This window comes from Phoxinus phoxinus (assembly GCF_949152265.1).
Source record: "Phoxinus phoxinus genome assembly, chromosome: 9".
Classification (NCBI taxonomy): domain Eukaryota; kingdom Metazoa; phylum Chordata; class Actinopteri; order Cypriniformes; family Leuciscidae; genus Phoxinus; species Phoxinus phoxinus.
The window spans coordinates 12,313,624-12,338,758 of NC_136884.1; the positions used below are offsets into that span (position 1 = coordinate 12,313,624).

Genomic DNA, 25,135 nt, shown 5'->3' on the forward strand with positions numbered 1-25,135 from the left:
AACAAAAATTGACTTTTTCCCCCTGTTATCGGGCAGATGCCTAAGGCTGTCATTGTATTTTCTTCTCGCCCACTGGAGTGAAATAAAACCTAACACAGACAGACGGCAGGTGTCTGCCTGCCGCCACCCTGGGTAAAGTCATTTACCCCCGCTCCCTCGCGGAATATTAATGAACGACGTGTATAAACAAAATGCCATATTTATTTTCATACTTGTTCAATGAACCACTAAATGGCAGAGTGAAGCTCAATCAATATCACTTTGCTGCATACGGAGCACATTCGACGGTAACGGCACGGGCACCTGTCCTGGGTGCCGCGTGTCTGCGGGGGTGCCCGGCGGGCTTGGCGGCGATTCCGCGGCATCATCGTCTTCATCGACCCGCGCCCACATGCTCGTTAGCTCGCGCCAACTGAACCAATAGGCATCTGTCAGGGTCAAGCAGGCATCTCTCAGCGGGTTAAAGAGGTCTCAATCTGATTTATAAAGGATGGCGGGTGCGTTTCGGATGTACGATGTACCTCTGCCAGGCCCTGTTTTCAGCCAGCCAGATTCAATCAAGCCGACGTGCGAATAGTCCCGATCTCAGACTAATTGTGTCAGTACAGATGTCGAATTCTAGACGGGTGAAAACTTCTGCCAGCGCTTGAGATAAAACTTGTTATCTGCTGACTGACGTGGAGAATGAAGGAAGTCTTGCATGTAATTGCGTGAGTCAGGCAATGATAGGTTTTGTTTGTTTGGTTGGCTGGGTGCCTCTTGACTTCCCCCAGTCAACAAATGAGTAAATTTGTTTATGATATTGTAGAGGCACAGGTGTTCATGGAGAATAGTTTTGCCTGTGTTTTATTTATCTTTTTTTTTGTTTCTCAGTTTCTCTTCTTTTTGCTTTACAATAGTCTTAGACGGCACATCCACGGGCAACCCACAGTCCGTTCAGAAGCTCTAATCTGATTGGCTGGGTTTGCATAGCTTCCAAGACACATAGTTTTGTATTGGTCCAAAGTTTGCCAGGTTAGTATTACATCTTTAAAAGATATTCAGAGTTTTGTTTGAGGCATTTGGTAGATATCCATAAGCATAACAATATATTACGCTTTGATTTTCAAGTTGATTGTTTCTTCAACTCTGGACGCTTTGTCCCTGTGAAAAAGTATTGCTTCTAGAAAATAAACTCTCTTGCTGGTTAGACTCCACTAACAAAGTCCATCATGTACATATATCACAGAAGAATGCTGTCATTATTTTTAAAGTAATGAAAAGTCCCACCACAGTGACATTACCACTACTTCTCAAGTGATGTATTGAGTATTCTGTGGTGGAAATGACAGTAAAGTATTATTTTTATTTTTATGATAGACTCCTTGTCTTGCTATTGCTAATATTGTAGCTAGTATTATATATAATATTCTATTATTTTTTTGCATAATTGAAAACAGTAAACGATTTCGATTATTAAATCATCATGAGTCACAGTCTGGCTACACAAGTCTAGCTTTGCACGTGTTTTCGGCCGTGAATATCATTTTACAGAATTAATATCTCGGCATTAGACATTTCACATAAAAAAGTACATACATACATTTCCAGCTAGTCAGGGGCTTGAGAAGTATGAAATCGCATCAATACATTTCCTCTCACTTGTTAATTGCGGTTACCACCAGTATGACACAAATGTATTGCTTGTGGAATCCACAGGCACCCCATCGCCATGGCAACTGCTGCAGTGACTGAGGAGAGGCCACATCACTAAAATATGGCCAAATGTATCTCATGAGATGTCTGGATTGAGGCCGGGATCACTGAGGTGAACTGCAGCTGAACCGATGAGCTGGATCGCTGTATTACTTTATATGATTTGTAGCAGTTGCCAACCCAGAAAATCATTGCACACGGGATGCAAAGCTGCTAAATGCATTCCATTTTTTCGGGATTGGACCCATTATTTATTTATTTATCTGAAAGAGAGAGAGAGGAAGAAAGAGGAACATTACAGCTTTGGTAATGATCTAATCCTGGTGTGTGCTGACAACTCTTTTTGTAGGCAGGCCTCCGAGCCCCTGTTTCCTCTAGTATTTATAACAGCGCAGGAGCTTATATTAATTAAAAGAAGTGCATCTCTGAGATTAATGAGCTTGATAAAGAGCACATCTAATGTGTGCTAGCATACCACAAGACGGCAGTGATTTCAGAGATGTCCCTCCCTCCTAAAAGCAAAGCCTAGTTACACGTCCCTGAGATCTAAGCTGCAGTTCAGATTTTCATTTATTCTTTCATGAATGTCATTAATGCTTTAAGATTGTCCTGGGAAAATTACAGTTAATGTTCACGGAAATGGAGCTAATGACTGGAACTTCCTCAAAACAAATCCTCGGTCAGTGTTTCACCGCAATCGCATTGCAAAATTTACTTGAGAAGTAATTATTGCAGATTCTCGCCATGTTTTAGAGATTATGAATTGATTGAATTGTATTTTTCTTGTCTGAAACATGCTAAATGCTTAAAAAAACTTAAGTTCTGCTAGATTTATGCTTAAATTAGGACATAGGGCAAAGATACAGCTGAGGATGGGTGAGATATTGGTCTTTTCCTTTGCTTTTGAAAGAGCGCAGGAGGCTGTTCATAATGGAGGCTGCGAGTGCAGGAAGCTTCTGATGTAAAGTCGATATTGGGCTCGATTTTGATTACAAAGTCAGAGATGCTCCATTTTTCTTTGGGAGGTCGCTTGTGGTAGAAATATGGATGTTCTTCAGAACTCCTTCAGCTACAGCTCGCAACCTCTTAATCTCAACACTGTCAATGTCAAGTGAAGCCGACACATCCTCCGAGATGAGAAAGGTTATTGTGCGGTTAATGGACATCATTGATCATGTTTACCCGGGTTTCAAAGATACACATGCCTTCAGCACTCAAGTCCTGTGTTGATAACATGTAGGGTTTTTTTTTCTCTATCTTTCTCAGAAAAGACAGTGTGGTGTAACACCATGTCTTGGATGGATGGATGGATGGATGGATGGATGGATGGATGGATGGATGGATGGATGGATGGATGGATGGATGGATGGATGGATGGATGGATGGATGGATGGATGGATGGATGGATGGATGGATGGATGGATGGATGGATGGATGGATGGTTGGTTGGATGGATGGATGGATGGATGGATGGATGGATGGATGGATGGATGGATGGATGGATGGATGGATGGATGGATGGATGGATGGATGGATGGATGGATGGATGGATGGATGGATGGATGGAAAAAGCCATTTTGAAAAAGCATTGAAAATCAAACATGAGGGGAAAAACACACATTGACTGTGCTTGAGACAGATATGTGTTTGGCTGCCTGTGTTTTGACAGGTTGTTATCTTGTCAAGCTAGCTCTACAATAAAGATCTCCATTGTGCGATTCGCAGCAAATTCAGCAGTGATGTCCAAAAAGAACCTTGTGATATTTCTTTATGGAGCTTTATCCGCTATCATTAATCTGCAAATGGACGTATTAAAGGTGCACTTGGTAACATTTTCAACTTAATAAATCCGTTTAGAAATCATTTGGATGGTTAAATAATCTGTTCTGGTGAGAATGGTTACTTTCCCCGCTCCCCCCAGCGTTCCCAGGCGGAAAACCAGCCTTGCAACATTGGGACTAACGTCCCGGTAAGTTGAAAATAGGAAGTCTCGTGAGAAGCGAGAACGAGCGAGAAAGAGCGAGAAACACGAACTGCTTTACGGAATACAAAATGTACATGTCAATGTTAAATGATACTGTGTATTATGTATTACCCACCTCGGTAGACATGCTCCACACGATAAAGTTGGTGCGTCTGGGACTCATTTGTTCACCACACCGGCTCCGACCATAACAAAAGCACATGAGCAGCGGTAGAAAGGGGGAGGAGTGCGCCGGCGCGCCGCAAGTGACTTTACGACAGTGATGTGAAAAATATACGCACCGCAGCTGTAGGGGGAGCTCGTTGAGAAAATCAGCAAAGCGGTGGCTAGAGTTACCGAGTGCCGCTTTAAACGCAAGCGATTCTGGATTCTCATATTGCCACTGTTTTTTCCTACTATGCTCTCTTCTGAATACAACAGTATTGTTACACTTCCCAGACTTTAGCATGCCTTAAAGGAATCAGCACAAAAACGTAATGGGGGAAAAACTCCCACACAGATAATTACATTTCCCCCCTTACCTTCTAAAATCATATTTTACAGCCCTGACAATTCTCAGTTCCCATGAGTTCAAGACCGGGATCTTGGCAAGGTGCCTCAGAGACTTGCAAATGTTCATTAAAATTGCTACATCGTGTCTGTCTTTCTTGTAAATCGTAATTTTCCCCAACAATCTGATGCAAATGTGTCATGCATTTTTATGCTAGACAATTAGTTCCAATTTGTAACTACTGCTGAACTTTCAACTGAATTAAGTCCCGCTAACAGGCATGATGGCGTGTAATAGATTGTAATTTATTAAATCCAAGGCAACCGTCGGCAATAAACGAACATCAGGGATCTAAAAATGTCGTACCATTTTAATAAATGTGTTGCCCAACTGCAGAGGAGTCGATCAGTGTCATTCATATTGTGTTTTCTCTGAGTGTGATCTACTTTAAATTTCAGCTCATTAGCGGAGCCTGTTTTGATTTATGTTTAATGCCACGTCAATGGCTCGAGTAAATCTAAGAAACGACTTCAAGCCCGTCTGGGGTTTTTCCTTGAATCCTCTGCAGCGATAAACAGATTTATATCCAGATATTATTCTCAATCATCTCAAGGACAACTGCCACGGACAGTTCAAACGTTCCCTCCGTGTCTCTGAACAGTCCGTTCTCTCCAGTCAGCAAACAACAATGCAGCCGAAGCCAAACGTAACGTGATGTTCTCCATCAGCGTTTGCAGCTGCCTCACGTGTGGACAGCTGGATGTGGAGTCCAGTGATTGAATTGGTGGAGACAGTGCTGTAATCACGGAGAACACGACTCAATGCTTGGCAGCAACAAGTGGCAAGCTGTGCCAGCCAGCAGGCGCATGCATTAGACACAAAATGCCTGCATCTGCTAGGGAGATACCTGGGCCTTTCTGGTAAAAAAAGGAATTAGATGTTTTTCTTATTCTCCTCACATTTTCAGAGTGCGACGGTGTTTTGAGCTTGTTCGGATGTTATTTTGGGAATTGGCAGCCAACAGAATGATGGTACAGGTGCAGCTCCTTTTATCAATGACGACTGCGTTCATTCCGGTCGCACCATACCTTGTGCATCTTAGGCATGTTTAGACAGCAGCACTGGAGATTATTGTGTGGCTCCGTGCACACTTTTCTGTTTATAAAAATGTCACAGTCATATTTACTGTCAACATAAGGGAGTTTACAGCGACACAGTTGGCTTCTTCAACAGTTTCTTTGACTGCTGGCTTGTGCGCCATTCAGAACTGAATTTTTAATGCCTTTTAAATTCCAATTCAGTTCCTGAATTGGAATTGAGGCATAAAACAGAACTTGCAGACTTGAAATTTAAATTTTAAAAGAGGGAGTACATTTTTTTTAACAAGGAAAAAAGTTAATGTTTTTAAAAGTTAAAAGTTAAGTTTTTGAAATTACACATATTCTATCTTGTATATACCATTTAACATAAAATATATTTTTAAAAATATATGTAAAATATATAATTTTTATATTTTATATATGTACATTAACATAGGCTATATGATTCATACTATATAAAATTATTCTTATATCATAATTATAATTTTTGTTGTATTACATTTAATACATTTCATGTTTACCGCTAATACATTTTTGTGCACCATTTGTCCATTCCCAGAATGCAGTGTTGACAGTTCAGCAAATTTATTAGAATTAGACTTCAAATTCCAGTTCATCTTTATATGGGTCAGATAAATTCAAATTTACACTCATGAGTTGAAAGAGACGCTATTTGGCAGTGTATCTCTGCCCCGGCAGAACAAAGTGTATTGCAAAACCAGCCGCCAAATTGGTCAAATCACAATAAAGCTTACCCTCATTGGGCGTCAGATATAATCGTGGTTAAAACAACCTTTTAGATTGCAGTTCCAGCAGAGGTCTTTACCACCAGGCCATGAAGGACTGCGCTAACTGACTGCACCTTAATCTTCCTCCTTTGGAGCGAGTCGGTATGCCGAGATCTCTATCAGAGCCAGCCCACTTCATCGCATTTAATGCACTTAAAGCGGCTTAATACAAATGAACAGGGCACCGAATAACTCTCTTAGCCTTAATGCAGGTAAAGTCCTGGACTGGCCTGTCTTAAGCACTTGAATGACAGGTGAATCAAAAAGCCAGTCATTAAGGATGCAGAAAGCGGCCCTGCAGACCAGTTTGGGTTTTACTGGAGGGTAGGAGATCATTCCAGCCTCGTGAAGGGAATAGCAATGCCTCTTCTATAGTGTGGTGTACGCTGCCCTTAAACACAAGAATAGAGTGTAAATGTGAGCACAAAGCGAAGGATGATAGACCACAGAGTACTCAGGAAGGGAACAACAGGGTTCTCACAAAGGTCTTGTGCTTTTGAATCGAGCCTGAAAGGAAGTTTCCAGTGCACACCTAGTAAATAGACTGTCAGCCTCGGCAATGACTCCCTATCCACTCTCTCGACGGGAACACTTTCATTTAATTTGGAGATTTTCACACCAGCTCTCGAGGAAGAAACTGCTATTGAAGCTCCACAAAGGCTTCCAACTTTCTCTGGCTGTCCTGGCGAATCCCTGCATTGCCAGCAGGGGGAGCTTTAACGGGTCAGGCTACCAGGAAACATCAGTCTTTATAGCTTGGACATGATCTCCCATTATGAGCACCGAGTCTAATTACAGTGCATTTCTCCAAGCCATGGTCAATGAAGGCTTCCATTCAGTCTACTTACGGCGCTGTCACATCTCTTCTCATGAAGCAATGCCCTTACATTTGTTATCTGTGGCATGTTGCGATTAGCTCTGTCACTGGGGCTGTATTAATGAGACATAAACAGATGAAAGAGGCTCCTCTTGCTCTCTCTCTCTCTCATGCCGGGTTAAAGCACACACACACACACACACACATACACCTTTCGCTATCGTAGAGTTTTGGCAGCGCTGTATGTTGATAGGTGAAGAAACGCTTTGGATGTAAATGAGTGCTATGCTGACCATACAGAACAGCAGCACAGACCGTGATCCTGTGCCCTGTAATCATTCAGCTCTTGACGCCACAAATCTCTCACAGATCTGGGCTTCCTCTGGTGCTCATCTCCCCACCGTCTCTCAGCTTGAGGCTGGCGGATGTGAGCGTTAGCCTGCGGTATTTAACCCTGCGGCAAACCCCCACCATCACTCACACACGAAACGCCATCGATTTCTAAGCTCCAAATGGCTACCTTTGTACTCGCTCTCACACGTGACTGAACAAAAGAAAAAAAGACCGATAGAGAGAGAGAAAAAATAGAAAAATGTTAAAAGAAAGTTTTCGCCATTTCATTTTGCTCATTTGTATCCATAAAGACTCGACAGAGTCGACAGACCAAAATGTGTCAAATTTGACAGGTAAGCGGTTATTAAGAGTTATTAAGATTTGTAAGGAATAGCTCACGATTGTTCATGTTCATTTCATACCCATATGCGGTTATTTTTGTGTGTAACACAAAAGAAGAAAGTTATGACTTTAGAACTGGAATATAGCACAACAGTCGTATAGACATTTATGGAGATGCGGTGAATACCGACAAAGTCTGTAGAATTACACCAGACGCGTCACTCGTATTGTTTTGAATCGGGAAAAGTGCAACGCTCAATATGGCGGAATAAGTCCCGCCTTCTAAATAAGAGCCAATCGGCGATTGGTAAAGTCATCGTGTCACTGCACAATCAGAATTTTTCGTTCCATTAACAAAAATAACTACATACAGGTTTGGAACAAAATAAGGGTGAGTACATCAAGTAATGACGAAAGGTCAATTTTTGTGTGATCTTTTGCTTCAAATGCATATAAATCTTTCCGGCTGAGATGTAAAAGATAAAGTGATTACCTGTGAGTCACCTTGTACTTTGCAAACCCAAATGCCCTTATTTACGCTTACAGACACACTCAGTTTGATCCAGTCACACACTGGCATGTGTGCAAAACACAGGTTCACTCACTGAGAGAACTCAGCAGGTAAACAGTGTGTGACACATTCTGTCTGCGTAGGACTTTGTTTTGTATTTATTTATTTTATTAGCTCTCAGGATATGATTTCTACATATTTTCAAAGGTATTTTCTATGTTAAATATATTATTTTTATCCCAATTTGCGGACAGAACTATATACAAGACGTGATTTTCCACAAAAAGTGTAAACACTATGACTGTGAGACGCTTTCTGTTTGTTTATGCATTAAACAGCATAGGGCAGTTAGGTGGCCACTTGCCAGGTTTTGTATACACAGAGACACATTTGGTTTTTGTGTTTTATGAGGAGTCTCCATAGACATAATCATTTTTATACTGTACAAACTTTATATTCTTTCCCCTGACCCTTACAGAAAACATTCATTTTAAATAAACATAATTTAGTATTATTTATAAGCTGTTTTCCTCATGGGGACTGAAATTTGTCCCCACAACGTCAAAAATGTCATGTTTTACAGCGAGTGGAATACCTGAACCACACACACACACACACACACACAGTAAACTATTATTAGTGCAGGCTGGTAGCTTGAGACCCCTGAAGTATACACTTCACCTTTAAAGACATTTCCATGGTTTTATTTTGATCCAATTTCAAAGTTTGACACTTTTTATATATATATATATACAGTATATATATATATATATACACACACCGATGAGAAGCTCATCTTATAAATATGCATGTATATGAACTGCATTAGGAGCTTTCAGATATTAATTAATGATTTGATGGTCTAAGTGAAATCTGAGAGGTAGCCTAGTAACTCAGCCTAACAGTGAAGGAAAACTTCTCAAACTTCCCGTGAAGCTGTACAGTAAGTTAACTCCCGAAGGCTGACTTTGTGACCTTTGATGCCGTAAAACACACTTCTTTCCTCAGAGCATGTTTAGGGCCTTGTTTCTCTGTGGTTGTGTTCTTTATTGAGCCGTAAACTTTTGTATTAACTGAACCGACCCTCAGGAGAGGCAGAAAACAATAAACACTTTTCATCTTCCTTTCCTCTCTAAACGGATCTAATTAGCACAAAGCATGGAACTAGAGCAATCCCGTATTGGTGTACTGCAAAACCAACATTTACCTGACCTGACAATTGATCCACTCGCAGCACTGAGACAGAGGATGTGAAAAAAGATGGACAGCTCATGCAGGGAAAAAGCCAGTCACTCCCCAGTGAGCCTTAAACAATGTTTTTGCGGGTGTTTCCATGGGTCGGTCTTTGTACTGAGCGGAGAGATATGGCTTAGCTTTTGTTGCAGTGTGATATCCCACTGGCAGTGCTCTTTTAGTATACGTGCTGTGCCAGGGGCACTGATTGGCTGCTGGTACGGTGTCCTGGGGCTCTGATTGGCTGCTGGTGCACAGTGGGCCCTGCTTCTGTTCTCAGGTTGAAGGTAAATTTACTGGAATGAGAACCATTTTCACTTCATAACTCTGCCAGCCAGCAGCCACCGCCCACATTTTTTATTGTTTTTCACAAAATTTGAATGCCCCCCAGAATATTTTGTTAAATGAATAACTAAAAATGCAATATATAAAAAGAACAAAAAAATCTAGCTTCATGCTTTCCTTTTTATTAACAATTGAATGTGGGTAGTTTCATTAAAAAAGCAACATTTTAATGTCACGTGCGCTCTGTAATTGATTGAATATTTTATCAATTGAATCTTTTTTTTTTTAAACGCATGCATCAATTTGGTATCATTATGGTTTGATTCTTTTTAAAGATGGGTGAGATGAGATAAATGATATTTTTTATGATATCAAGGAACAACTGGTATTCATGATATGCATAATATGTTTAAGTACTGTATTAATGGCTGTGCAATGTGCATGCACTAACATGCATCATCATATTTAAGGATCCTTGGCATCAAAACATTTTAAAACCACTGGTGCATATGATTTTTCATGCTTTTGTATTACTTTTGGGTGACACTGGTAAAACTATTTATGATATCTCCAGCTCTGTTTTACTCTCACTGATGATAAACTTGTGGAGACCTGCAACAATGTCTTTACAACAACATAAAACAGAAAATGTTCTCAAGCCACCAATAACATCTATTTTGAGGCTTTGATGCTGCCTATAATAGACAGACTCGGCCGCGACGTGTACTGCTTCATTAATCATACATTGCAGCCGTGTTGCCGATTAAGAGAGTCCCTGCAGGCCCACCACGCCATTAAAGACCCCAAACAAAAGCATACGAGATGCTACAGTCGCACTGGTCCAGGCTTTCATGTTCCAATTCGCTATGAGACACACGCGCAAATAAGCCTGAAAAGTCAGACCTCGCAGAAGATGGGATTACGGCTGGGAGTTCAATGCATTAAATAAACACAAACTCACGTATTACGCTAAAACGACATTATCATCATTTCTGGAGGACCCACTTCACAGCGCCGCCATTATGAAATTCCATTAAGACTGTCACAGCACCCGAGCCTCCGCTTTACAACAATTGGCCCTTTTATGCTTCCGAGACCTATTTAAGCGAAGCTATATCACAAGTCAGGAATCTTGCCATTGTCACGGCTTCAAAGGGTCATTTCCTTCTGAAGTTCTCTCTCGCGTGTGCGCAAGTCCGACTTTTAAGAATACGGTTTATCACACTCATTCCAACAGCGTTCCGACTGATATGGAGCCACATGGTACATGTAGCCACGGTCCCTCAAGACCTCGCGAAATATATGTGTGTGTGATGCACACACGGGTATCTGTGCTCTCATTAATTACACTCTGCTCTCATTCAGTCAAGTCCCTGAGCTTGTGCCAAGATAAAATTCTCATTATGCAAGTGACTAAATTGAAATGACTGACGTAGATACGTGGACCAAGTTCTGTTCCTCGTGTCTCTCGGAGGCTCGTTTGACCTTCTTATTTACAATTGCCGCAATCATAAGCACACATTACAACCTTTTTTGCGGAGGTAATAAACTGTAATAGTGATTCTGAACGCATCCGGGCATGTAATTTGTTTAAATGAAAGTATGTTTGTGCGTGAGATAGCGACAGTAAGGGCTACAGTAAAGTGAATTACGGGGGTGAGCGTGTGTAGGACTATCCTCTCGTACGTTTGAGACTCAATATATTACCCAGCGTGCGTGCCGGTGTGTTTATAACCTGATCTGGGAAAGTGTATTTCTTTGCAGGTGTGTGTGAGCCTGTGTTTCTGGGCCAGGGTGTGTGTGTGTGTGTGTGAGTGTCGCCAGGGGAAATTTATCCTGCACATGGAAACCCCATTGTTTATTCATGCCAACTAAATTGAAGTGTGTATCTCCATATTCTCCCCGCTCTGTTCCCGAGCGAATACGGCGGAAAAGTGTTAAAAAAAGCGAATAGAGAGAATGAAAAGGGGGAGGAAGAGACAAGAGAGAAGGAGAGGGAAGGCAAAGAGTCTTGATTCTTTTTTCTTAGGTTATATGTCTGCAGGATTGGCCACATAGAGGATAATGAGACCCATTTGTCCATATTAAAGGGATTGAGGGAGGCCTAACCACTCCAAATAAAAATCCAATCTCTGCTTTAAAGTGAGGGCCAGGAGAGAGAAACAGTAAGGCACAGAAAGACAACATGGAGACTCAACACAGATGCAGTGAGACACCATATAAGGGAAAGAGACTTTAATCGTTACTCGGCAACAACTGACAGAGTTAGAAAGGCAGACACGCACACGCACACACGCACACACACACACTCCTAAAAGAAAACATTCTGCACTTTCAGAATAATCAAAACATTAGCCTATTTGGTTTCACTTTATTTGGATGGTCCCTTTAACACATTCTGTTGTCTATAAGTAACGTTGCCCCTTCATGTCTACTAACTATCATTAGAGTGTTAGTAGAGCATTAGTAGACTGGTAGGGTTAGGGTTAGAATAAGTTGACATGTAGTTGCAAAGTTACTTATAGTCAGTAGAGTGTCTGTTGGAGGAGCATCACAATAAAGAGTTTGCAGATATTAAGCAGTCTACTAATACTCTAATGAGAGTTAGTTGACATATAGTTGCACAGTTACTTATAGTTAACAGAATGTTCAAAAGGGACCATCAAAATAAAGTGTTACCGCCTATTTAGTTTATGTATCAATCGTTTAAACATCCTTGTACTGTTCGTCTCTAAAGAACTGTTATGTGAGAACTGTTAAATTTCTATTGACTACCTGACATTTTTTTATACTCAGATATTTATTAAGACATTTATTTATTTACAAAAAAACATTTTATGACCTTTCATCTTAGCGAGCTAATGATATTTATTCATTTATTTACATTTATCACACCAGGCAACACATTTGACTCTAAATGTGAGCTTATGATGTGATGTGATATTTTATTTATTTATTTACAATTATTGTTTTATTACCATTTCATCAAATATTTAAATGAAGGTTTTGTCAGATTTAGCTCACTTCTGCTGACAAATTTGCCCTCGTATATAGCTAAATTGGGAGGAGCTTGCCTTTTTGCTATGTGAGTGCAGTCATGTTAGCCGAGCCGTTACACTTTATTTTGATGGTCGCTTTTGAACATTCTGTTGACTATAAGTAACTCTGCAACTCCATGTCAACTAACTCTCATTAGAGTATTGGTAGACTGTTTGCTTAATATCTGCTAACTCTTTATTGTGTTGGTCCTCCAAAAGACATTCTAGTAACTAACTAACTTTGCAACTACATGTCAACTTAATTCTAATCATCTACTAATACTTTACTAATACTCTAATGAGAGTTAGTAGACATGTAGGTGCAAAGTTACTTATAGTCAATACAATGTGTTAAAGGGACCATCAAAATAAAGTGAAACCACTTGTATAAAGGCCATAAATAAGCAGCAAAGAGGAAATCGATGGAAAAAAAGCCTTGATCTATTCATGGCATATTTATTTGTTTTGCTAAAGCCCTTTTGCCCAAATAATATCACAAAATAATACCACAATATATTCCAATGCCTTGCCTGTTAATTTGGCCATGGGTGCATAGCACCTACGGCATCCATTGAAGCTCTACTGTAGCCACCCACCCACACACACACACACACACACACACACACACACACACACACACACACACACACACACACACACACACACACACACACACACACAATGACATTAGATGTTGTAATAGTCTATTTAGGTTCTGTAACTTTAAATCTAGATTGCACCACTAAATTGACTGTAGCAGCCACAGGGGGGTGTCGTTTCCTGTTTCTCTTTTAATGTCATGACAGTCAATCTGATTAGGTTTATTTAGATACAACATTATGGAACCTGGTATGATTCTGAGGATATTCATAGATCTTTCTCTGTGTCTTTGGATCACAGCAGTTACTGTAGGTGTGTTATTTATTCTTATCCTCTATAGCTTTAAGTAGCTCACACAGAAATGGAAATTCTGTTATCGTCTTCTCACCCTCATGTCTCTTTAACCTTGTTTGATTTTTTAGAATGAAAAAAATATTTATTTAGCAGAATGTCTCCTTGTCTGTATAAAAGAAGATGGGGACCGATTATCAAACAAACTCCAAAAAGGACCATGTAGTCCATACAATTAATGAGATAAATTCCAAGTACCATGTATATTTTATGTTTTTAATATAAGTCTCTTATGTTCTCCAAGGCTGCATTAATTTGATTAAAAAATATTAAAACTGTAATATTAAAAAATATATTACAATGTAAAATAACAGTTCTAATCTATTTTACTTTAATATATTTAACAGAACAGAATTTTCAGCATCATTACTCGTCTTCAGAGTCACATGATCCTTCAGAAACCATTCTAATATGTGGAATTGGTGCGAGAGAGACATTTATTTTTATTATCAATGTTGTTATATAGTCTTGTATGTGCCTGGAGATGAAGGTCATGGGACCGAAACATTGTGAATAAAGCATTCGTATGTGTGTGTGCAAGTATAGTGTGCTGGATTATAATTTTTTTTTTTTTTTTCATTTTTAAGTTTATTCTAATAAAAGAAAATTAAGCAGATGTAGTTGCATTTTAAAGCTTATAGGGTCAGATCTCATTTTTAGTTTTTCCTTAGAATTTCATTTTTTGGGTGACCTATCCAGGGATGCGTTTCCCAAAAGCAACATGAGTCTAAGTAGATTGTTGAAACCAAACGATCTTTGGCTTCTGGTGCTTTTGGGAAATGCAGCCCATGGCTGGAATCCTGTCCTCCTCTCATTGCCTTTACTGAAATGTCATCCAAGAGAGAATGCATTGGCTCATTGCTCATTCTATCCTTCAGAGATGCCATCCCAAGAAACCACACCGCAAAATCAGCGCGGCTCATGTTTAAAAAGCCCCTCCTCACCCCACAGTGATTTAGCATTGACTGGAGCCGCCTCGTAATGAGCCAACTTGTTCTCACCTCTGCAGTGTATCCTCCGTTTCTATTTTTCGGGGGTTTAGAGGGCCGGATGCCTTTTAGTTATATGTACAGTAGAAGCAGGGGATAATTGCGCAAGTGTGCAATCTACAGAATGGAAGAAATTTGATTCTTTCTCTCCAGTGGCACACTATAATTTAGATACTGTAGCTTTTAATTAGGTGAGTCACCATGAACCCTCCGAGAGCTTAGGGAAAGAGAATGTGTGTGTGCACTCGCTGATATCTATTTCTATCCCCTTATCTTTGTAGATGTACAATTTCACTGGAACATTTGTATTAATATTAATTTGAGGGCATTTATGTGAATATGTATTCATACTTGCAAAGAGTTTTAAAGCCAAAGAAACCGAAAGAATCAAAGCTAAGGATCTGCCCTTTCCAGAGTATTTTTAAACACGTTATGCCCCAATCCTTGATAAGATTATTGCGTTTTCTTTTTTTTTTCACGACTGTGAAATATGAAATCAAATCTTCAGTGAAGTGGGATGGCAGAAATGATGAGAGTGAAGTTTATTTAATTGGCAAAAGATTAGAGTTTATTACGGTTGCTTTGGAGACCTTGTTGCTTTGGAGACCTTCGTTTAGCATGTACTGTAGCACGCTGTAAAAAAAAATTAATTTAAAGGATTAGTGCACTCAAAAATAAAAATGAGGTTGTTATTTACTCACGCTCATGCTGTTTCAGACCTTATGCTGTTATTTTCTGAAGAACCATTACGATGCTCTTGTCAAAATGACAGTTTTGTGACCCCATGGGCTGTCAAGCTTTTAAATATCCAGTTCAATTAAAAAAAAAGGCAGATGTGGTTGCCAGACATTTACTGTTAAATTTTTTTTCAGGTATTATAAGATGGCATATTGGTGCCACACATATATATATACGATATATATACGTTTGTCATTAACTGTTGCATGACCCATGAGCACTCAAAGTTAGTACCTGAACATATTGCACACGCACAGGCAAAAAAAAAAGAGAGAAGAAAATCCATCTCTAGTCTACTTCTTCCTGGGCTAATGTTGAAACACGCTAATTTAATGATGTCTTAAAGGAGCAGCGTACTGAGAAACATTACAGGCCGAAGTGTTTCCTTGCCACCTGAGTGCATGGAGTCATTACTGAAGAGCCCTACTGGCACCCTTCACAAAACAGCTGTTCACCTCTAATGTGATTTCACATACTCGTATGAAAGATAAGATATTCATATCAAACATTCATCACCCCACAGAACTGTGAAATAACCCCTAGGGAGACATACTTTCTGAAAAAATTCCACAATAAAGCAGTTATTGCGCTGATGTTCCTGCAGTTGCATAAAATGATTGGCAGATCAGCACATCTTGTTGAATGAACATGTCAAACACAAAGATGATTGACTCTTGATGTCCCGATTCAATTTTCTAAAATCAAAAAACAATTTTAAGAAAATGATGCTATGCAGAAAGGGTCAGCGTTCTAGTTTGGAGAGTTATCATTCTTCCTGTTATGTTATGTCCTCATGGTTGAAGTTTATTTTCTTGCTTGCTTAGTTTAAAACGTATGAATATGTATAATGATAATGGGGCTGGCAGATGCTTTGATTTTGAGATTTAGTTTTCTCGATTTACATAAAAGATTATAGGTGAATATCATTTACATGATTTTATGCGTATAGGAGGAAAATGGAAATCTAGCGTGCAGTGAGAGATCGTGTAATTACCGCCGTCGTCTGTCTGTCATTCATCAAAGTCCTGACACGGAAGATGCATTTATTCGAAGCTGGGTGTGTAAAATCTCTCTACCGTGTGAAAGGCATCCTTCTGTTTATGACGACTATATGGACCCAGAACCGCAGCTGTATTAACTGAAGTTCGCGGACACGTGAACTTTAGCGCGGCTGTACAGTGAGGCCTGAGGAACGGGAGAATAGGTGTGCTGTCACACGCTGGGCTGTGTGGAAGCAGTGTGTCACTGACACACTTTCCTGAGATTGATTTCTATTTCAGATGTTATTGATTTTGTCTCTGGTCCGGAGGGACATTGCATCCTCACCACTTAATAGTGGTTATTTTCAGTCTTGAGAAAGAAGAAAGATGCCACATATTGTATGAATTCTCAGGCTGCAGTTTGTTGGTTTTTACGTATGGATCAGGTCAGTATTTTATGATAAAGAGAGTTGACTTAAGATCCGATTATGCATATAGAGTTAGTGTGTTTATAGAATTAAGCTGAAGATATTTGCAAGTGCAACTGACCCCGATGCAAAATCTGTGTGGAGACATTTTTGGCCTCGCGCACAATTACAAATCATGTGGATTCCTATTGAAAATGACTGGATTTGCTTGGGAAAATTTGCAGAACGACAGTAAACGTGTGACTGCACCTTTACAAGGCAGTGCAATATGGATAATATGGGTGAATGAAAGACATGCCCAGGCCACATATTTTGCATAAATATAAATGCTTAAGGAAAATGAAACCTAGTTTAGGACACACACACACATCCTCTAATTACACACGCACGCACGCACGCACGCACGCACGCACACACACACACACACAAAGATGGAACTGATTAGATTCTCAGGACTGTATCAAATATTTTTGGTTACACTTTATTTGGTAACACTATTTTACAGTGTCCTTGTTACATATGTTACATGTACTTACCACAGTAATAACAGTAAATTATGCATAATTACATTCATCTAACCCTCAACCTAATCCTACCCTAACCCTACAGTAAGTACATGTAGTTCATTAATATTACTCAGTACTTAAATATATAATTACACTGTAACCATGACACCTTAAAATAAAGTGTTACCCTTTATTTTAAGGTGTCAATTTTACAGTGTAATTATACATTTAAGTATTGAGTAATATTAATCAACACTTAACGGTACTTACTATAAGGTAAGGTTTAGGGTTTGGTTTAGGGTTAGTTGCATGTAATTATGCATAATGTACTGTTATTACTATACTAAATACATGTAACGTGCAACAAGGACACTAGAATAAAGTGTTACCTTATTTTTTTAATACATTACAGGGAAAAATAATACAATGATTTTTCAATGTAAATTTATGACAGTTAAAAAAATCAAACATAAAAACAGAGTATATGTGTGTGTGTGTGTGTGTGTGTGTGTGTGTGTGTGTGTGTGTGTGTGTGTGTGTGTGTGTGTGTGTGTGTGTGTAAAAAAATTTTTTTGGCATTACATTAATGAGAATAATAACTGTGCATTGTGTATTATAAAAAATAATGTCTCAATGCTAAAAATGTGGCTACAAATAGTCTAATTTTCTTTAAGCAATATATAATTTCAGATTTTTCTGTGGAATATGACCTGGCCATGTGCTTGACCGGTGTAGTGAGATGCAACCATACTGTATACCGCTGTATGTTAGTGGGTGTTATATGAATCCTAACAATGTGATTTTGCAAATTTACTTTTTGTTGTTGTTGATGTAAAGCTATTATTTGACTTGCTTCAAAGACAAATGAGCAAACTCGAAGTTCCCACAATTCTCTTTTCCTGATCTGTGTCTACAAACAAGCTGCCTCTGTTCTGTTGTGTTGTGCCACACTTTGGCACTTTAATAAATCTTAATTTAGGACCTCTGTTTGAACGGCAGGACAAGAGACTTGTGTTAGCGCATCTCAGAATCATCCGATAATTGATTTATTCACTTTTCCCCTTGTTCTGCATGTCAGACATTTAATCATAAGCACTCACTGTGTAACCGAAGACACGTACAGCATCTCGAAACAGAGAGAAAACTATTATCAGACTCCAAGACTACAGTACCCGTTCTGCCGGCCACAGAAAATGAATGAGAGAGCGAGAGAGAGATTTTAATTAAACAGTTCCCATAGGGAAGTATGCGGAGACAATGATGTCTAATGTAAACAGCATCCAGAATTCCCAGGCTTTCTTTCTCTTAGGGAAAAAAACGCAATCACGCTTATAGCCTTGCACTTACAGGAGGACAGGGGGGTGAATTTATTCTCTGAGAAATGATACTTCATCGAAATTTAATGAAACTAGAGAAAGCGTTCACGAGGGAGCATATGGAAGCATTATTGGCCTGAAATTACATTCTCTCCCAATCCTGTTTACAGATGAATATCTTCTGGCTGTTGACCCAGAGTACACACAGGACAGGTGCAGGGAATAAACGTGCAGTTTGAACTGTTCTTTACGCTTTGACACAGGTGCCAGTATGCGAGTGATGGCATTTGAGAAACATTAGAATAGAATATCTGGCTGCGACCTCACACAAATAATCAAACTGGCAGAAAACCAAATCATAAAATGAGTACGTTTGGATAACCAGAGCCGTTCCATCCGCTTCTGACTCACAGAGAAGAGAAATTGTTTGTGTCCCTACTACCACTTCTCAAATACCTTCAGCAACAAATAACACTATTAAGAATCAGTTCATTTTTAACGCTTTTTTAAAAAACTATGTCCTTTCCTGGCATTAATGCCCTTGTTTGGGCACTAATTTCATGCACTTCATTTAACGTGCACCTGGGTGTCATGTCCTGTGTGCTCGCTGGTGTATATTTTGAGACTCCTTCCATCTGTGGCTGTACGTGGCTTAGCCATATTTGTTATGGACCGCTCTGTGTTTGCACACAAATAAGTGACCGGATTAGACCTCAAATTACATCGTCATCCAGATCACATCATACAGCAATCCTATTTGCATTTATTAGAGCCACTGTAGGTCAGAAGAGCGGATGGGCGAGAGAGAGAGAGAGAGAGAGAGAGAGAGAGAGAGAGAGAGAGAGAGAGAGAGAGAGAGAGAGAGAGAGAGAGAGAGAGAGAGAAACCGATTAGAAGAAAGAATAGTTTATTAGGGTTTATGTTGGTGTTGGTATTCTTGAACATGCATCAGTAACATTATATATTATATTATGTGAGACTTTGTTCAGTCAGAAGTTAAATGATATTTGAATGTTCTGGTTTACAATCAGGGTTTTGTCTCTGCTTCAATTTCCGTTTCATCATTTAACATTTAAGTCACAACATCTGTCAAACTTTCTACTCTTCATTTGCAGACTTCTCCTCACATGGAACCTCCCTCGTGATTTATGCCTGTCTGACTTTTCCTGCGGTGTAACTCTCTGCAATCTGCGTCCACAATCTTGAAAAGATCAATTTTAATATCAAAAAATAATGTCGGAACTCGTCCCTTGCAACCTCAACCGTCTTGTGGGAAATATTGCAGGCATTTAAAAAAAATTGTACTTGTGTTAATCAAAATGTCAGCCTGACCTACAGTTGAATAGGAATGTTGTGAGGTCTGCGGTTAATGGTTTGATGGGACAAAAAAAAAAAAAAAAATGATATGCTGAACTTTACTCCAAGTTGCTCACCTTTGAGGAGCACACAAGGACTTTTACTCCACTGGATTGTAGGAGCTTAAGGCAGTTTGTTACGTTATCTCACCTTTAGGGATTATATTTTACATTTAAAGGTCAAACTGGAATATGGTGGTCATATAGCATTCAGAGGAAACATTGTTCACGGGTCCTCAGTCACAAAGAGTTAATACCAAGGATTGGCATAGTCTGAAAACTGCACTAAGTGTTAAATTCAAAAGGTAAATGGTTTCTTTCTCTCTTAATAAATAAAGCAATAAATGAGCGCAGCCTCAGGTGGGAATGCCAAAACACACTTACATCTCGCAGCGTGATTAGAGCAGGATATTTGTGGCTGTTTATTGCTTTCCCTTGATAATAACTGCCCATATGGTCTCTTTGGTTTTGATTAAAAACCATGAGCATTGTGCTCCCCAGTTGTGCATTTGTCGCCGTCTGCACCTGTCAGCCAGTGCTAACGTTGGGGAATCAAAATCACATATTTTCTGCCTAAAAATGAGGTGACCGGAAGACGCCTTAGAGGGTTTGACCCCCATAGTTTGCTTGAGTGGCGGAGGTATTGATATGATAATATGTGCTAGCGTTTTTTTTCATACATGTGAAATGCCAATGCCCAGTCCACAGTTTCCCAGAGGAACGTCCTCAAAGCAGATGGGTGCGTTTTCCTAAAGGTGTTTTCATTGTGATTCTCAAGGACGCGACATAGATAAACACCTGCCGTCTGCCAAGAGGAATAAAAGAGTAGAAACAACACGTACTGTATACCGTAGCAGTCGGCAAAATGGCTGTCGGTTTATAACCATGGCCTCCATTGCGCTCAGCGTAGCGCTTCGTTCTATAAATCGACCATGTTTTCTGGCCAGCAGTAACTTGAGCTAGTAATGTAAAATGTAACAGACCCAGCTGCCATTTCGCTGTGTTTGGAACAAAATTGGCTAGCAGTCGGTACTTATCCGGGGGCAAGGGCTGGTAATCTTCCCCTGGCTCAGTCAAGCCTGTATCCCCGACTCAGTCTCCCTAAATGAGGCACTTACTGGCCCAGCTGCGGTCTGGACCGAAACCAATGGCCTGCAGGGACAAGGGCCGCTTTCTGCGGCTCGCAGGCCATGTGCTGTTATTGAAATTGCCCTTCTCCTCAAGAGGACCGCGAATGCATCATCATCTACCTGCGGCGCTCTTCACAAAGCCTCTGAGAAGGTTGCTGCTCTGTATTTTGTTTGTCTTGTTCATATTCTTTACTGTAGTGACTAGTGGGTGTTTTTGCTGAATTTTGTGGTTCATTTCTCAGAGTTATCTAGCAATGTGGCTTTGAGTCTTCAAAACACTCTTCTAGGAAAGTGGCCCGTGGCTCAAGAGAATGCTGGAATGATAAGTCACTCTCATCTATAAGCCCTTGCACCGGCCTGTTTTCACATCTCTTCCTCACCGGCCAAGCCCTTTATACGTTTTATCTTCCTATCTGGTTTTTCATAGCCTCCCTGACGGGCTCTTTCCGCTCCACCAGCCTCCCTGGCCCCAGAATGCCTCTCTCTTCCACGGTAAGCAGGATGTGCCTAACCAGGCTTGTCCTGTCTGATAGTCAATGTCTCTTTCTTTCCGTAGAGGCCTCTTCCTCTCTTCTTCTCCTCCTCCTCCATCTCCACCCCCTGTAGGGCTCTTCTTCACGCTTGGCTTAACTGTGTCTCTTAGGGCCTTTCAGTTGGTGAAGGCCTGTGTGGATTCCTGGCAGGACTGATTCCATAGCCTCAGGTGTGGTTTGTAGATCAGAGGAGCAAACCCAGCAGAGAATGTGAGAAAATGATCGCTTACCCACCAGGGCCAGGCAGGTGGGCCTTGCATGCTAAGTACACAGTTCAAAGTTACCGCTGTCTCCTCCTGAAATCTTCTCTCATTGCACTCGGGAGCTTTCTGCTCTCTGCACCTTCATCTCTTCCGTTTGCTGAAGGGAGATTTTGCTGACCGGGATTAATGTTGTTGTTTCTCCTGGATCTTCTCAATGCCGGCCGAAAACTAATCCTGTCCTAATAGGGTTTATGTTTGTTGGACAGGAATGTTGTTTCAGGATCAGTGCTAATTTGTATACAGTTTAATATCAACAGGCTCATTGGAAAAACGTACCTGTGAGAATATTTATGCAAAACGCGTACCAATACGTACATATCACTGCAGTATCCAACAGAAATGAACACTTGAGGCAGTAAGACAGCACTTTTAGTTATTTTCATACACAATTATGACCTCGAAACACTTTTTACCGTAGTGCGTGATTTGTAAACGAATATATTTCGCGTTTGGCAAAAATGTTGCCACGGGTACGTTTTTCTAATGACCCTGGGCGGTTTAATATCATTGATTTGGTCTTTGAAGATAATATCCTTAAAATATTCAATATTGCATCATGACATATTTATAATTATAGTCAATTTTAGTAACATTAAACATTAAATGCCAACTTATTCCAAATATTCAGACATTTTGATTATTAATTTACAGCATATAAATGAGTTCAACTTAACCTTTAACTTTGATCTCATTGTAAACAATTTGTGCGTGTTTAATTATTGCTTTGGACCTCTTAATTCTTCACTCAAAATGCCATAACTTTATCTTCCTGTGAAATTAGTCTGTTTAAACCCCGCCCCTTCAGATCTGCCTCCATCCAATCAACAACCAATTAATGGAACCAATTCCCTTACCGAGTGGATTTTTTCAAACAATCGTGCTCTTTCTAGATTATTATTCTTTAAAAAAAATTGTGCATTGTAAATACCTGGAAAAATCTTATTAATTATCGTCATGATGCACATTTTCTTTGCTATCTTTGAAAAGATTAACAAACATTTTATTTAACAAATATTTGTATTTGTTATTTTTTATATAATATTTGTTATATTTTGTTGACCAGACTAACACTGTCCAAGACCAGGAAACCATCCTACATGGCAAAATCCCAGTCCCCAGATAAGCTACATTAACGACTCAGCGTGTTCTGCTTGCAGGCCTTATTCATTTGTGGCACTCGAGGATGGAGTCAGAATCGTTTCATGGCAGGTGTGATGACTGCCAGAGTTCGACCTTCTTCTGGTAAAGCGTCAGTTGCGATAACTGGTGTTTCCGGAGAGGTCCCGCTCCAAAGTCGACCTTACTCAGTATCTCCTCGCTATCAACAGACTCCCTTTTTCTCTTTGTGAAAAATGTCCTGGTCAAAAAAAAATAAATTCAGAGGCTGCATCCTTGAGCTCAGAATATTAGTTTTCTGAGCCACATATTCAAAAGACTGCAGCTCTGCCAAAAAGCCTGCTGAAATTCAGTTTGCTTTCAGTGGAGAGAAATTTAAACCTTATGATGAATTGACTGCTGAAATGTCTGTTGATTTATTTTCAAACAGCATCCAATAACAGCAGGCATAAAGCCTGTTTTTGAGTCTCTGACTCATCCTTCTTTCTGTTAATTTGGCTAAATACAATTGTTACATCATCACAAAGTGAAAGAATTGCATCATGCACATAAAAAGTTTTGAGAAGACGAAAAAATACCAAGGCTGCGTTTGCCAAGTTGCTGTCTGTGAATGGCACAACCTTAGATCCCTCCTTTTGATGATTCGTTGTCTGTCTGTCTGTCTGTCTGTCTGTCTGTCTGTCTGTCTGTCTGTCTGTCTGTCTGTCTGTCTGTCTGTCTCTGGTCATGGGGATTTCACCTTTTGTACTGATCTAGTTCTGTCACAATCCCTGGCAATAACGGAAACTGCTGCCACCGCCTCAGCTGATGAACAAAGGTAGTAAACCTTTGATATTCATCAGGAAGTGACTCTTATCTAAACCGATGATGTTACTTTTCCATGTGAATGCCATTTCAGGAGGGAGTATTTACATATCATTGTGAATAGAAACCCGGGCATTTTATTACCATTTGAAAAGGCACAGATAAAGCAACAGCGTGTTGTGGTCTTTAAATTGTGTCTCAAATGACTTTTCACATACTTTCGTGTATGCCTGAAATGAAAAAACTATTTTACATATAGGTCTTTCCAACTCAGGTTGGAAATGTTGGCATGCCCTGTAAAATAAATAAATAATAATATATAAATATATGTAAATATATATAAACTGCTTCATGTACTATTTATAAATTATTGTTTATGAATAAAAATATGTACATAATTCATTTAAAATAATTGATAATATTTGAAAAAAATAACCTTTTAAAAGTTTTTTTTTTTTAAGAAGTCTCGGTTACACTTTATTTTAAGGCGTCATTGTTACAGTGTAATTATATATTTAAGTACTATTCATATTAATTAGTAATATTAATTAACAACATGTACTTACTAGGTTAGGGTAGGATTAGGATTTGGTTGAGGGTTAGGGGATTATGCATGATTTACAATTCAAAACAACTGTTTTCTATTTTAATGATATGTATTCCTGTGATGAAAAAAATATATAATTTCAGCAGTCTTCAGTGTCACATGGTCCTTCAAAAATCATTATACATAACATGCTGATTTGCTCAGGAAATATTTCTTCTTATCATCAACGTGGAAACCGACTGCCCTGCATAATATTTTTTTGGTGGAAACAGTGATCGTTTTTTTTCAGGGTTCTTTGATGAATGAAAAAAAGAACATTTATTTGAAATAAAAACCTTTTGTAACATTTAAATGTCTTTACTGTCACATTTGCTGAATAAATCTATTCACTTCTTCCTGACCCCAAACTTTTGAACAGTCGTTCATGTCATTGAGTGTGTTTTTCAGTAAGGTGTTCCTGCATTCACCTGTTCCAAATCAATTATGTAAATTCTTGTATTGTCCCTCAGATCTCTCCAGGCTGATGTCTGTGATCCATAGAGAAAGTTAAACGGTGTTCTGCCTTTAGTATAATCCTGACCTTTCAAAGAGCTACCGTGCATGGTTGGACACATGCACTGAAGGACAGTTGGATGTCTGTAGGGTCGTTTCGCATTAGCTCTACCTTCACATCACACAAGGCCTCATTAACACATTTTACCCTCATGGGTCACCAGAGCCTACGCCTATGCGTTTCCCCCTCAATACTCTCTTCATGTCAGCATCTCATGGACCAGCACTTTCCTCTGTGAACCAGAGAGCCAATCAGAGGCAACGCGTATGTTTACCTCATTAATAACCGTGAAGGTCAATGCAGCATCAAA

General features: G+C 39.6%; 1 protein-coding gene across 1 annotated transcript in view; it reads right to left on the reverse strand.

Annotated features, from left to right (window-relative positions):
- Positions 1-25,135, reverse strand: part of LOC307003749 (uncharacterized protein) — a 133,961-nt gene that overhangs the window by 58,386 nt on the left and 50,440 nt on the right. The gene's annotated exons all lie outside the window — the stretch shown is intronic.